Genomic DNA, 13,473 nt, shown 5'->3' with positions numbered 1-13,473 from the left:
GTGTGTTTTGGTAATAATAAAATTTTTATGTTTGTGTTAAAACATTGATTCAACATGTAACTATTATCTTAAAGTGCATTACAAACTGATAACAGAATACTAGAGATCTCCATAAGTCCATATCATAACAAGTATCTTAAAGTACATAGCAGTCAGTTTTGAAATCATTCAAATTTTTTGTTGCCTTTTCTTAACTTCAGCAATCAACTCTTCTCCGGTTAAACGAGTGTCATCATTTTCATGGAATAGCAGTGCTTTCTTGATAAGAGTATTTATGTGTAGGTTAATATCCTAGAGGAGGATTTTGCACAAATACTTTGACCTCAACCATTTTTGCTGTCTTTGTTGTTTAGGGCCTTCCTTTTTGAGATTACACCCCCATGGTCTCTTCCCATCATATTTCTCCATGTGTCTCATAGAAAAAGTACCACAATCTATTCCATTACTTATTGTTCTTCATGTCATCTTCAATATATTGATTGTTGCTACTTGGATTTGCTGAGTAATGGGATGTTTGATTGTTTTAAGATACGTGCAAAAGACGTTTCTCTACACAAAATAGAAAGCAATTTAAGTATTTTGACAATTTTTATAACAGGTATGTATGTTTTTTGGGTTAAAGGTATATATGTTTACCAGTATATCAGGAGTCTTTCCATATCTTTCTTCAAAATTCTCTCTAATTGCTTTTGATTTGTTTTCTAAGCTTTTAAACTTTGCATCAGCTGGTATTTCTTGATTTGCACTGTTGTCAAGTAATTCTATCACTCCTGTTTGAAGATTGAAGGTAACCACACAGAAATGATCGCGTTGTAGAATTGGCACGAGCACTATAGCAACCTCCTTGAGTGATAGAATTCCACTCATTGCCATTTGTGTTTCGATGTTGTCTGAAAACACATCCAGTCTTTCTTTGTCTGTGTAGCCCCTTGACTCAGCATAATGGTCACTTGTCTGTATAAAAAGTAAAATGCAGATGATTAAGGCATTTATTGTGCGTTTTCTAATAGTACAAACAAAATAGATTAATTTGTACCAGCACAGTGCTTGAAGCAAAGAATCTGAACGGTGATGCTGCAGATTTTTTCTTTTCTTCATAGTTCATTACTTCAATGAATGAATCCATTGCATTGGTGGTTATATAAATTCCAGGACAGTAGCTTTCAAAGATCACCTTAAACAATTCGGTGTGAGTGGACTTGTAGACCTCCTCCCAAATGTCTTCAAGACAAAAAAAAATGTATTCTGAAATTATTTCTTCATCTACTGTGACACTAGCGGATACGTCAACCTCTCTCAGAAGATATGGAGAGTTCGGTGTAATGAGGCTATCACTTGTTGACAATCCGGTGTCAACTGTTAAACATAAAACAACTCACTTTAAATATGATTGAAAATAATTGTAACTATAATTAAATACCTTCAACCCGGTTTGGTTTTTATTAATAATTAAATACTCCCTTTTGCCCACGCAACCACTGTATTAACAACTTCATCAATATCTGTGCATGAGACATTGTTTTCTTGACATGCATCACCTGCATCATTTTTTACGACAGCCAAAGATGTAATATGTTCAAATGTGATCATAATTAAGCTGTTATATAATTAACCTGGTACATATATAATATACCTTTTCGAGCAGCCACTGGACCACCAACACCAACATCTGAATCAACTGCATCACACAGATGTAATAAGTTTAAAATAACAGCATAAGTGTTTTAAGAGCGTTTTAATTATACTAATAATTAATTTAGCCCAAATACCTTTTAGAGCAGCCATTGGACCACCAACACCAACATCTGAATCTTGTGTTTTAGGGACCACATTATTAGTGAATCTGTTTTCCCATTCAAAACATCTAGCAAAGATATTCTCATTTGATGGATGTCTATCCTTTCCTTGACGGACCAACTCGTTGATCTCGGGGCAAATTTTATCAATTTCTTCAACTTGTTATCCATTGCCTTATTCCAAGACTGTAAAAAGAAAATATAGTTATTGTTAATTCAAAAACATTTTCAATTTATCTCAACCAGTTGAAATGGAGTTAAATAATAGTCAACAAGCACGATTGGCAATTGCAAACTTAAAGGGAAATAATCGCTTACATAATCATCCAAATCTTGTTCAGCTGTTTGATCGGCATTATCTGTTTCAGATGCACTTTGACCATCTGTTTTTTAATTACATATAATATTGTATTACATAAAATGCATGTAGAGATAAGAGATATGAGAGTTTTTTAGAAGAAAATAACAAGTTTAATACCATGTTCTTGTTTCTCCTCAGCTGCGGTGTTTTCTTCAACTCCAAGCTTACCGGCAGCACTAACCGTCACAGCAGCAGCAGCCGCAGCAGCAGTCTCATTAAGTCTCTTCCTGGCCGCACTAACTGTCACAGCAGTAGTATCAGCAACAGCAGCATCAGCAATCTCATCAAGTCCCTTCCCGGCAGCACTAACGGTCACAGCAGCAGGAGCAGCAGTAGCCGCATCAATCCCTTTCCCGTCAACACTAAACGTCACAGCAGCAGCAGCAACCTCAGTAGAATCTTCTTCTAAAGAAGGACCATTATTCTCCAAGTATTTTTCCATATTATTAAGAGTAGTTGTTGTTATGTAATTGACTGCAGGCGTTGTGACGGGAGTCCCAAATGAACCATATTTTTTCTGGTATTCATGCGTGTAAAGCATCACAAGGAAGGTGATCGGACCGTTGTATTGACTGTTGATACCTCTCCATTCTTCCTTTGTCATTTTCAAGTTTTCAATAAGATAGCTGCACCAGTCCATATTTGGAATATCCAAGGTTTTATCAATTGCGGCGATGAATCGTTGATTGACTATTGTTGATTTTGTCACAAATCCTATACAGGTGTTGAACAACACAAGGAAATTAATCTTAAACAGTTTACCAACTCCTTGATCCGTGGCCAGTTTGTCTTTCACATGCTTTATACTTATTCTTGAATTTGTCGGGAATTGATTTTTGAACAAATCTGTAGTAACATCTTCCCCCAATCTTGGTCTACTCTTGTCAAAAACAGGAACCTTACCCATTGGTATCCCCAACACTTCATGTACTTTTTGTGGTGTTATCTTAATAACACCGCTCCCAATGTTCAATTCATTTAAACGGTTATTATAGTTCATGAGCAACCAATATCCCAAATTTGTTGGAGTTTGGGTTAATTGAAGTCTTAACATTGACCCGAAACCCATTTCTTCTACACAAGTTTTTTGGGCAGTGGTCATTGCCTTCACTGCATCAACAATATTAATAGGTGCACACCTATTCTTCAGCTTTTTGTCTACAAATTCAACAAAAGTTTTTCCCCTCTCGACTAGCTTCTTTTCTTTAATGGCTCTCTTTTTCGGACGCTGAAAGTCCGGGCCAGAGGTGTTGTGTTCCACCTGTTTCCGCTTTGACAACAACCTGTCGATTTTTGTGTCAAGGTCTGAATCAGAGTCTGCTTCCACAACATGTTTTGTTTTCCCCACCGGAGCAACTTTTTTAATCTTCCTTTTATCAGTCTTGTTTTTTTCAACAACTGAATCACATACATACAATAAAACACAGGGGTAGGGGATAACAACACGAATCACAAGGAAACAGAAAACTCTTATCAAACATCACAATGATAAATTCTCATACTAAAGCCATAACACGCTAATCATACGCATATAACATGCTTTAATATTATACATAGATTTAAAAAAACAAAGATATGTATTACAATAACAACACGCCTATCAAACGCGTTAATACATAAGAAGATTCAAACAAATGATTACATTTTAAGATTAAGTAAACCTAAAACGCTAAAAAAATCATAAAGTAACACCTGTTCCATCTTCATTCTGAGACCTATCATGCTTTTTCTTCGTCCTTGGTTTCGTTCCAGAAGTAGATGAGTTAGGGTTCTTCATTTGGTTCTGTTCCAAAATAATTGAACCACTCAGGCTTGTGCTTGTGCTTCACAGTAGAAACGAATCGTCGACGGTTTTTAGGAATATTGACTTACGAGGTTGAATTTTGGGAATAATTATCGCCGTTCCAGAAGTAGATGAGTTAGGTTAATTATTTGACCCTTTTAAAAGAAGGCGCGTGCTTTTAAATATTAATTGTACGGTTAGTATAGTATAGTAGCAATATATATATATAATATTAGTGCGTGGTGGTGGGTTCAGGTGGTCATGATGGTGGTGGACGGTGGCGGAGGTGCGGTGGTTCATGGTGGCGGATGTATGGTGGTGGGTGGTGGTGGTGGCGGAGGTCGGTGGTGGTGGTGGTGGGTAGTGGGTGGTGGGTAGTGGGTGGTGGTGGTGGATGGGTATAAATAAATGTATATATGTTTATATATAATATTAGTAGGTGGTGGTGGTGTGGTGGGTGGTGGTGGAGTGTGGTTAGTGGTTGGTGCTGGGGGTCATTGTGGCGAATATGGGCGGTGGATGGTGGTAGTAGGTGGTGTGTAGTATGAATGCGGATAAGTAATACATGAGACGATGACGGTGCTATCCCGTATGATAACCATGATGATTGGCCCAATTATGACGAGACTATGATAATATAACAACCTGTGTTGGTGGTGGTTATCATATTGATGCTACTAACCTATATGGTACGGTTTGCTTACGCCAACCCATACAATGGCGACTGTAGCTCGTACGACGAGCATGACGTCTATGATGATGATCACACATATATATGATGAGGACCAATTATAGGTACCTATATGACAATACGCCACACAGGCGCGCGCGCACACACACACATATATATACATATATATATATATATATATATATGTTGATGATGATGGTGACACCAATGTTTAATGACATGTAACCCGTATGATCGACGACAACCATGATAACGGATAAATGGTCATACTGATGGTAGCATGTACGACTGATGATGTCGTTTGATGACGACAACAATTCATAAGATGGTGCCGACAGTGATCGCTACTATTGTGCGTTTTGTTTACGATAACCCATACGATGCAAACGATGATCGATGATTATGATGATGATAGCCACTATAATACATGATAACGATGATAACTTTATGATGTTGATCATCATCATAACACATATGGTGATGATGATAACCTAGAAGATGATAATGATACAAAACTACATATGATAATGATAACATTAGAATGTTATGAGCTTCTCTATTACGAAGTTGTAAATCTTATCCAGAAAATCTTACTAATGGTTAAGATAATACTTCAATAATGGATAAAATTTTAATTTTATTTAAAAAATACGATTTAATAAACGAACTCAACTTTTAACAAAATTTAATACCGGAATGTTAGTAAAAAAAACTAAAAGTAAATGTTTTTATACTATTTTTAAAAAGTTATAAAACAAAAACCAAAATATATATATAATTAAATGTGTAGAAATAAATAAAACCAAAATTCAAACCCCTTTTAACTTCAAAACCCTAAATCGACTTCTACTTCGCTTTACTGTAATTCGTATTTACTTAATTCGTAGACATCGCTTATCCTGGTAAGAACATAAAAATGCCACGTCTTAATAATGGAGTTAAGTTCCTGGTAGATATCGACAGCGATTCCATGAGTAGGATGGTATGTTAATGTTATCTGGTTAATTTTTTTATGAAACATTTTACAGTGTTGCAACATATACATTCTAAGAACATTTTTTGTGTTACTTATAGCTCATTCCTAAAGCTATTCAACCAATGTTTGCTGATATGAAATCAAATACCGGCTGTTGTTTGATTTATGATCAAAGTGGTAGAACATTTTCTGTTGTTATAATCAAAGTACTTGATGACTTTTATTTTGGAACCGGTTGGACTGAATTAATCAGAGATTGTTGTATAGAAGCTGGAACATATGTTATTTTTGAGCTTTAATTAAGATCTATGTTGAATATGTTTACTTTCAAAAGAACGTAAATGATCAATCCGGTACTATGATATGTATTCCAGTCAGAAACCGACACGTCCATTACTTGGTAAGTTTTAAATTCTGTTTTTAATGATTGTTTCCAAATTCAAATTTCTTTTAATTAACATGTTTAATAGGATTTCCCTGAGTGGTACGTGATTCAAGAATTTGGTGACAATTACATGTATTCGCTTTTCAAGCTTATTGCTCCAGATAGATATATGTTTAAAGTTTCATGTCTTTGGGATGGAACGGGTTGCAGGATAGAGGATGGATGGATTGAGGTTTTTAAACAAACCAACCTGAAAGGTGGTTCGTTTGTTGTGTTTGAAATCATATCAGATAAGACATTTCATATTAATGTCTTTCATGAAGATAGCATATAATTTATCCTTCCTAGTCCAAATCAGCTGTTTCTCAACTATCAATTAAGCAATCAACATAGTTCCTCCCAAAACCCAATTCATCTTGATGAGCAAAATGATGACTCTAAAATCGTCTTCCACATGAACGTCACCAAGAAATTGGTAAATTGAATTTTTAAATTTCTTTTTTATATACAAGTATATTTGAAATTTGCTTTTCACAGCGTCTTCCGGGTCACATTGCTACCAAGATTGATGCCTATGATGGAATGCTAATCACTTTGGTCAATCCCGAAGGTCGTAAAAAAAGTGAGACTTCATGGTGAAGTGTCGGAACTAAAATTCAGATATTGGTTACCAAAATGGAAAATTTTCAATGTGGAAAATGAATTACAGATTGGTGATAAGTGCATATTTGAATATGACTTCAATGAAGGTACTTTGTTAGTTTCAAAAGTTGATTGGTGATTTGGTGATGTTTGGAACATTTGGGAAATATTTGGTGATGTGTTTGGTGAATTTTGGAACATTTGTGATTTGGTCACTCTGGGTAATATATGTATGGTTGTATTGATACACTTTTTAGTTTATTGTGTTGAATGTTGGTTGGTTAGCTTTTAAATGCTTTACTTTTATAGTTTCTTGTATCTATTTTGTTATTCACTCTTATTTTGTTTTATGGTATGTATTGTAATGGTGCCTTTTGTATGAAAACTTTTAATTAATGGTAATTATGAAGTATCTTAAAACAAATCAAAAAAACACTTGGTTAAATCTAAAAATAAAACAAAAAACACTTTGTTAAAAAACACTATTACGTTTGTAACACGCTAATGTACATAAACATATATAAATATCCTAATACGCAATGCACGCTTATCCAACCATCTTCTGTCAAAGTGCCTATTTTCAGCCACAAGTTCTCTGCCGTAAAAACTATGCCAATAATCTATTGGTTCTTAATTAAAAGGGAGGCAAAACTCAAAAAGTTCCAAAATATTGGCTCCAAATATTCAAAACCTCCAAATTACATTTAACACTCCAAAAATCAAATTACACTCCAAATTATTAAAAATTTTCCACTCCACAAATCAGACGATAGTGATTTATACTCCAAATTACACTCCAAATTATTAAAAAACAATCAAAGATGAAGCTTATAGATGAAAGAATCAAAGAAGAACATGTTTTATACTCCGATGAGGAAGCCAATGACGCTCAAACAGACGACATTGAAGGCTACTCCAGCGAGGAAGCCAACGACGACGACGGTCAGACTGGTAGGGACGATGGTATCGAACCCATCAACAGTTTTGCTACTACGAAAAAACCTACAAGAGGGTTGACGAGGATACCTAAGCTACATACCGAATATGCAAACTCTGGTGGTGTCAGACTGGCAGTGGAGTTTGATAATCTGGGTAGGTTCACTGGCAAAAACAGATCAAAGTTTGCAAGTTTTTTAGGGCATGTTGTAAGGGAAATAGTTGTCTTGAGACATCTAAGTTGGAGGGAGGTCACGAAGGAGCTTAGAGATAAACTGTGGGAACAAATAACGGTTATTCTTTATTTTTATTTGTGCATTTTATATTTTGAGATGTAATTTACCTTTACTGTATTATATTATGCAGAAATATTTTGAGATTGAGGCGTGTCACAGGCCTTCTGTGATGAATCGGCTCGGACTCCTTCTTCGGGATTTCAGAAGAAAAATGTATGCCAAATACATTATGCCGAACATCGGTAAACCTCTGAAGCTGAAGTCGATACCCAAGGGGCACAGGACGATGATCAGGCTAGAAGACCGGGATCGGTTCGTTGAGTACACACAATCAGAGCAGTTTCAGGTATAAATCCTCTACTCTGCAAACGTAGATTGATCGACTATATATGGTTTATGTTTTTTGTTTAAATATAATGAAATGATTATAATGTGTGGTTGAAGAAAAAATCGGCTTCATCAAAGGGAGCTCGAGCAAATAATGTTTTTGATCATCACATGGGACGAGGGGTTATACCTACCTTCGAGAGAAACTGGTAATCACCGTCAGCTGCTTTCTCTCTTGTTCAATGGTTTGTTGGTTATGTGTCTAACGCATGATCGTCAGCTGCTTTCTCTTGAATATTTTACAAGGTCAAAAAGAAGTAAATTGAACCGGATGAGATCCCCGGCCATGCATTAATGTGGATGAAAGGAAGGTAGGACAAAGATGGTGCATACAAGAATGCTGTTGTCGAAGGCGTGGCAGCCAAATTAGTATGTTTTAGTATTAAACTTTTTAAATCATGTTAAAGTCAATTCATTGCCTTATATTGGTGTCAAAAAAAACTTGAGTCTGTATAACTTGTCTCAACACTTGATGTGGATACATAAGCGTGTTACTAGCGTATTAGAATATTTATATATGTTTTTTTTACATAAGCGTGTTACAAGTGTATTAGAATATTTGTTTTCTTGCAGGTTCAGCATGAGAAGCAGATCGCCTCCGGAGTCCTGGCACTTGAACCGTGCACAGATTCCGTCACCTTAGTGCTTGGCAAAGAGAAAGGTGGGTTTTTAAAAGGGATTGGGTACGGACTGGCAACAGGTAAATATTGGGGTGTGAGCCGGGTAAAAGGCTCGTTTAAGCAATGGATTGCCCAACTTGAGTATGAGGCGGTGTAGCGAGATGAAGTGGTGAACAGGTTGACGACTCTACTTGAATCCACGAATGCTATGCTAGCAAGCCGTGAGAAGGAACAGTTAGCATTTGAGGCCAGGTTCAGACATCTCGAAGGATTGTTGCCGCAAATGTCGGCAAGTCAAGTAAGTGACGTATGCTACATATTAATTAATGCATTCGACATACATAATTGGCACTATTTCGTAGGTAAATCATGTTCCCAACCAGGTTGGTTTTAACCAAAGTACTAGTGCTGTGGCGCAAAATAAAATGGCAGCACCAGTAAGTATCTGACAGTTTCTTTGTTTATTACAACTTTCCATGTGATTTTTTATTTTCCATAACCTAATAAATTGATTTGTAGGCCAGTTCTGTGGGAATCATCATAACCTCAGGTGAGGCTGTGCAACAAGAATCCGCTTCTCAGGTAAGCATTTGACAGTTTGATTTATTTGTTTTAATAATTAACTTTCCATGTGAGTGTGCTGATTTTGCATAAGTTAATTGTAGGCCAAGTCTGCAGATAAAATAGTTGTCGAAACGGTACCTGCCCCCCATATCGTGATATCAGTAAGTATTTGACAATTTCAGTACTTTTTATAATTCGTTTCCAATGTGAGTGCGCTCATTTTCTATTACCGAATTGCAGGCCAAGTCTATGGATAAAAGTGTTAACCAAACGGTAGTCGATTCCCATAGCGCGACATCAGTAAGTATTTGGCAATTTCAGTTTTTATATTTTATAACCAAATAAGTCTAACAATTCCAATTTCTTTTATATTACCAATGAAGCCTATAGAGAACAATGTTCACCAAGCATCAACACAACTACACCACACTCCGGATAGTAACGGCTCGAAAAAACCATCAGTAAGTATTTGGCAATTTCAGTTTTTCCTTTAATTGTTGATTGATTCATTGAATGGTTTTTAGGTAAAATGGAGAAGCCGTAAAAGAAAAGTTGATGCTGGTTTATAGGTGTACGAGTGTCGTTTATGTGTGCATGACAAGCGTAACAAGGTGGCAAATGGTAAAGTTCATTGGTCACCGGTTCCACAACAGTTGCATGGAAAAGCAATCCCGGAGGGTTGCTATAAAGTTAGTATTGATGGAGCTATAAAGGAACAAGCAATTATTCCATGTAAGGCAGGTGAAATTACGACTGTTGGCGACGCAATTGGTACTTTTGTTGCTTGGCCAGAACACCTAATCTTATGTGACCAGGAGGTTTGTTCCATTTTAACTTAACCGAACAAATATCTATGTTCTTTTTCATTTAATTTAAAAAATGAACACTTGTGTTCGTTTATGTTCGTTTGTTTATAATCTAACTAACGTAATTGAACAAAGATAAACGAACATAAACGAACTTCCCGCCGAAAGGTTCATGAACAGTTTAACGAACGTTTGGTTCGTTTGCAGGCCTACTATTTTGTTCTATTCAATTACAAAATACGACATTAATTATACATATTTGTTTTTCGTATTCTGTTGTTCCAGCTACCACCATTCCCATCCTCAAAAGAACCAGACAGAGCTGGCAAGAAGGCAAAGGCAAAGTACAAAATGATAAACTGGGTGACCAAACAGAAGACAAGGAGCAGTGCCAAGAAAACCGACGCCTTAGCTAGTATATAGGTAGTCATTATTTTTGTATTTTGTAAGATATTTTGCATATACATTTTCTTAAGTGAATATTATTGTTAATATAATTTGTTTCTAATTTTGTTTTGTCATGGTTGCTTGTAGCTGTTTTATATTACTGCACAAAAAATAAAAAAAATTATATATTGCTTAATTACACACAATTTGGCCACATAGAACACATTAAATATGTGTGGCTAAAAGTAAGACAATAGCCACACCTGAAATTACAAAAATTAGAGTCTATAAATGACCATTAGCCACAACATAAACATATTTGTGTGACGAAAAGTATGATAATAGCCACACTTTATATTACAAAAGCATTATGTGTGACAAACAGTAAGACAATGGCCACACCACAAACTACAAAACAGTGTTTGAGTGGCAACTTCACATTTTTAGCCACATTGACAACAACCTCCAGTGTCTATATGATATTATTAGCCACATAGTACCTCACTATGTGTGATGAAAAGTTTGACAATAGCCACACTTTAAATTACGAAAAGCATTATTTGTGACAAACGATAAGACAATGGCCACACCACAAACTACAAAAGAGTTTTTGACTAGCAAGTTCACATTTTTAGCCACATTCACAATAACCTCCAGTGTCTATAAGATATAACTAGCCACACAGTACCTCACTATGTGTGACGAAAGTTTGATAATAGCCACACTTTAAATTAGGAAAAGCATTATGTGTGACAAACGGTAAGACAATGGCCACACCACAAACTACAAAAGAGTTTTTGACTAGCAAGTTCACATTTTTAGCCACATTGACAACAACCTCCAGTGTCTATATGATATTTTTAGCCACACTGTACCTCACTATGTGTGACGAAAAGTATGACAATAGCCACACTTTAAATTACGAAAAGCATTATGTGTGACAAACGGTAAGACAATGGTCACACCACAAACTACAAAAGAGTTTTTGACTAGCAAGTTCACATTTTTAGCTACATTCACAATAACCTCCAGTGTCTATAAGATATGATTAGCCACACAGTACCTCACTATGTGTGAGGAAAAGTTTTACAATATCCACAATTTAAATTAGGAAAAGCATTATGTGTGACAAACGGTAAGACAATGGCCACACTATAATCTACAAGGGAGTGTTTGAGTGGCAAGTAAACATACATAGCCACTTTTAATGTACTATCTAGTGTCTATATCATATAATTAGCCACTCTATTATTAAATTTAAGTGGTCATTTCTTTGCAATATCCACATGGTATAGGTCACAATGCAAGCTTAACACAAGCCTATTGGCCACATTAATATAAAATTCATGTGACTGAAACATGAATTCATGTGGCTATATAGATGCAATGGTCACTCATAGTAAATTGTCATATGGCCATTTTCTACCGTTTAGCCACACTTATTGGAGAGGCTTCTTGATGGCCAACAACTAATGCCGGTACTCTTTAGCCACACTTATTACCACATAAGGCCACTAAAAACTCTGTGTGGCTATATCATACCCACGGTGTCGCGACCTTTGGCCACATATGACCTGAACCAAATGTGTGTGGCTAAAGGCCTATGGCCACATTTTTTTCGTGTGACCGAAGGTCAATATTCACGTAGTGTTTGTTGAAGACTCAAGTGATGAAGACTCGTGACATGGATACTAGAAGAAAGCTTATGGAAGCACTCCTAGTAAGATATGGATTGAATCATTTCGGTATATAAATTTGCATTTTATATTCTTTTTATGTACTTTTGTAAACGGTATTGTACTAAGTGAATTTTCCACGATTAACAAGAGTATCGTTATTATATTTTTATTATTATCTTAACTAAAAGTGAACTACAAAAATTACATAAATAAACTATCTAATGCATAAGACAAATAAAGCTAAAATTACATAAATAAACTATCTAATGCATAAGCCTATTGTATTTGTCCATACACACACATACATACATACATACATACATACCCTCTAATATTTCCATACACCTTATATTATTGGCATTGGATTTTAATAATCTCAATTATGATCTATTGGCCGGGATTAATTACAACTAATGACATGTTTACAAACAGTCACAACATTGAACTTATTTTCCTTCAATGATACCAAATGAACTGAAAGTTAACCCGTTAGATTTTTTACTGATGATATGGATTGATTATGTGACAGTCTCTCATTGTAAATTAAGAAGGATACTTAATACACCTAGCCTAGATTTCTTATGAACACTCGAATGAAGCCAAAAAAACGTAACATGGTTATCCTACAGTTAGAAACTTTTAGTTAACCTGACCTATATTTCTAGTGAACACTCGATAGTAAAAGATATTTTTGTCACATAAGCAGTTCACGTCATTCAAAGTACTTACGATGTTAACACTCAGTTACTATGGGATTGGTGGAGGAAAAAATGTTCAAAGTTACGAATGTCTGTAACTATTTCCGGAGTTGGATTTAATCTCAGCCAATAGATTGAAGTTGGGATTATTAAAATTCAATTTTTTTTTCTATAAACTTTATTAATAATAACACAATAATAATGATTAATACTATGATCAAATGCCTTGTGGGGTTATATTTGTCTGGCTTGTCCTGATAATTAAAGTAAAAACTGTCGTGGAAAAGGAATATGATGCCGGTGGGACTTTATTAAAGAGGAACGGAACTTGATTTAGCAACGCAACGATGCCTTCATTTCCTTTTTCAACCAAAAAGTGAAGTTATTAGCTAGGCTTTTATAACCGAAAGTGATATATCATTTTTCGATTATTCTATTTTCTGTTTATTTATATGTAACTGATATCTGACGTGAAATATGTGTAAAGTTATGCTTTTTTTTAATGATTAACCATATTAGCACCTGA

The sequence above is a fragment of the Bidens hawaiensis genome, unplaced genomic scaffold (assembly GCF_021521415.1).
Source record: "Bidens hawaiensis isolate Kalapana, Puna unplaced genomic scaffold, B.hawaiensis_p1.1 tig00000599_1, whole genome shotgun sequence".
Taxonomy (NCBI): Eukaryota; Viridiplantae; Streptophyta; class Magnoliopsida; order Asterales; family Asteraceae; genus Bidens; species Bidens hawaiensis.
This window is presented reverse-complemented; position numbering follows the sequence as displayed.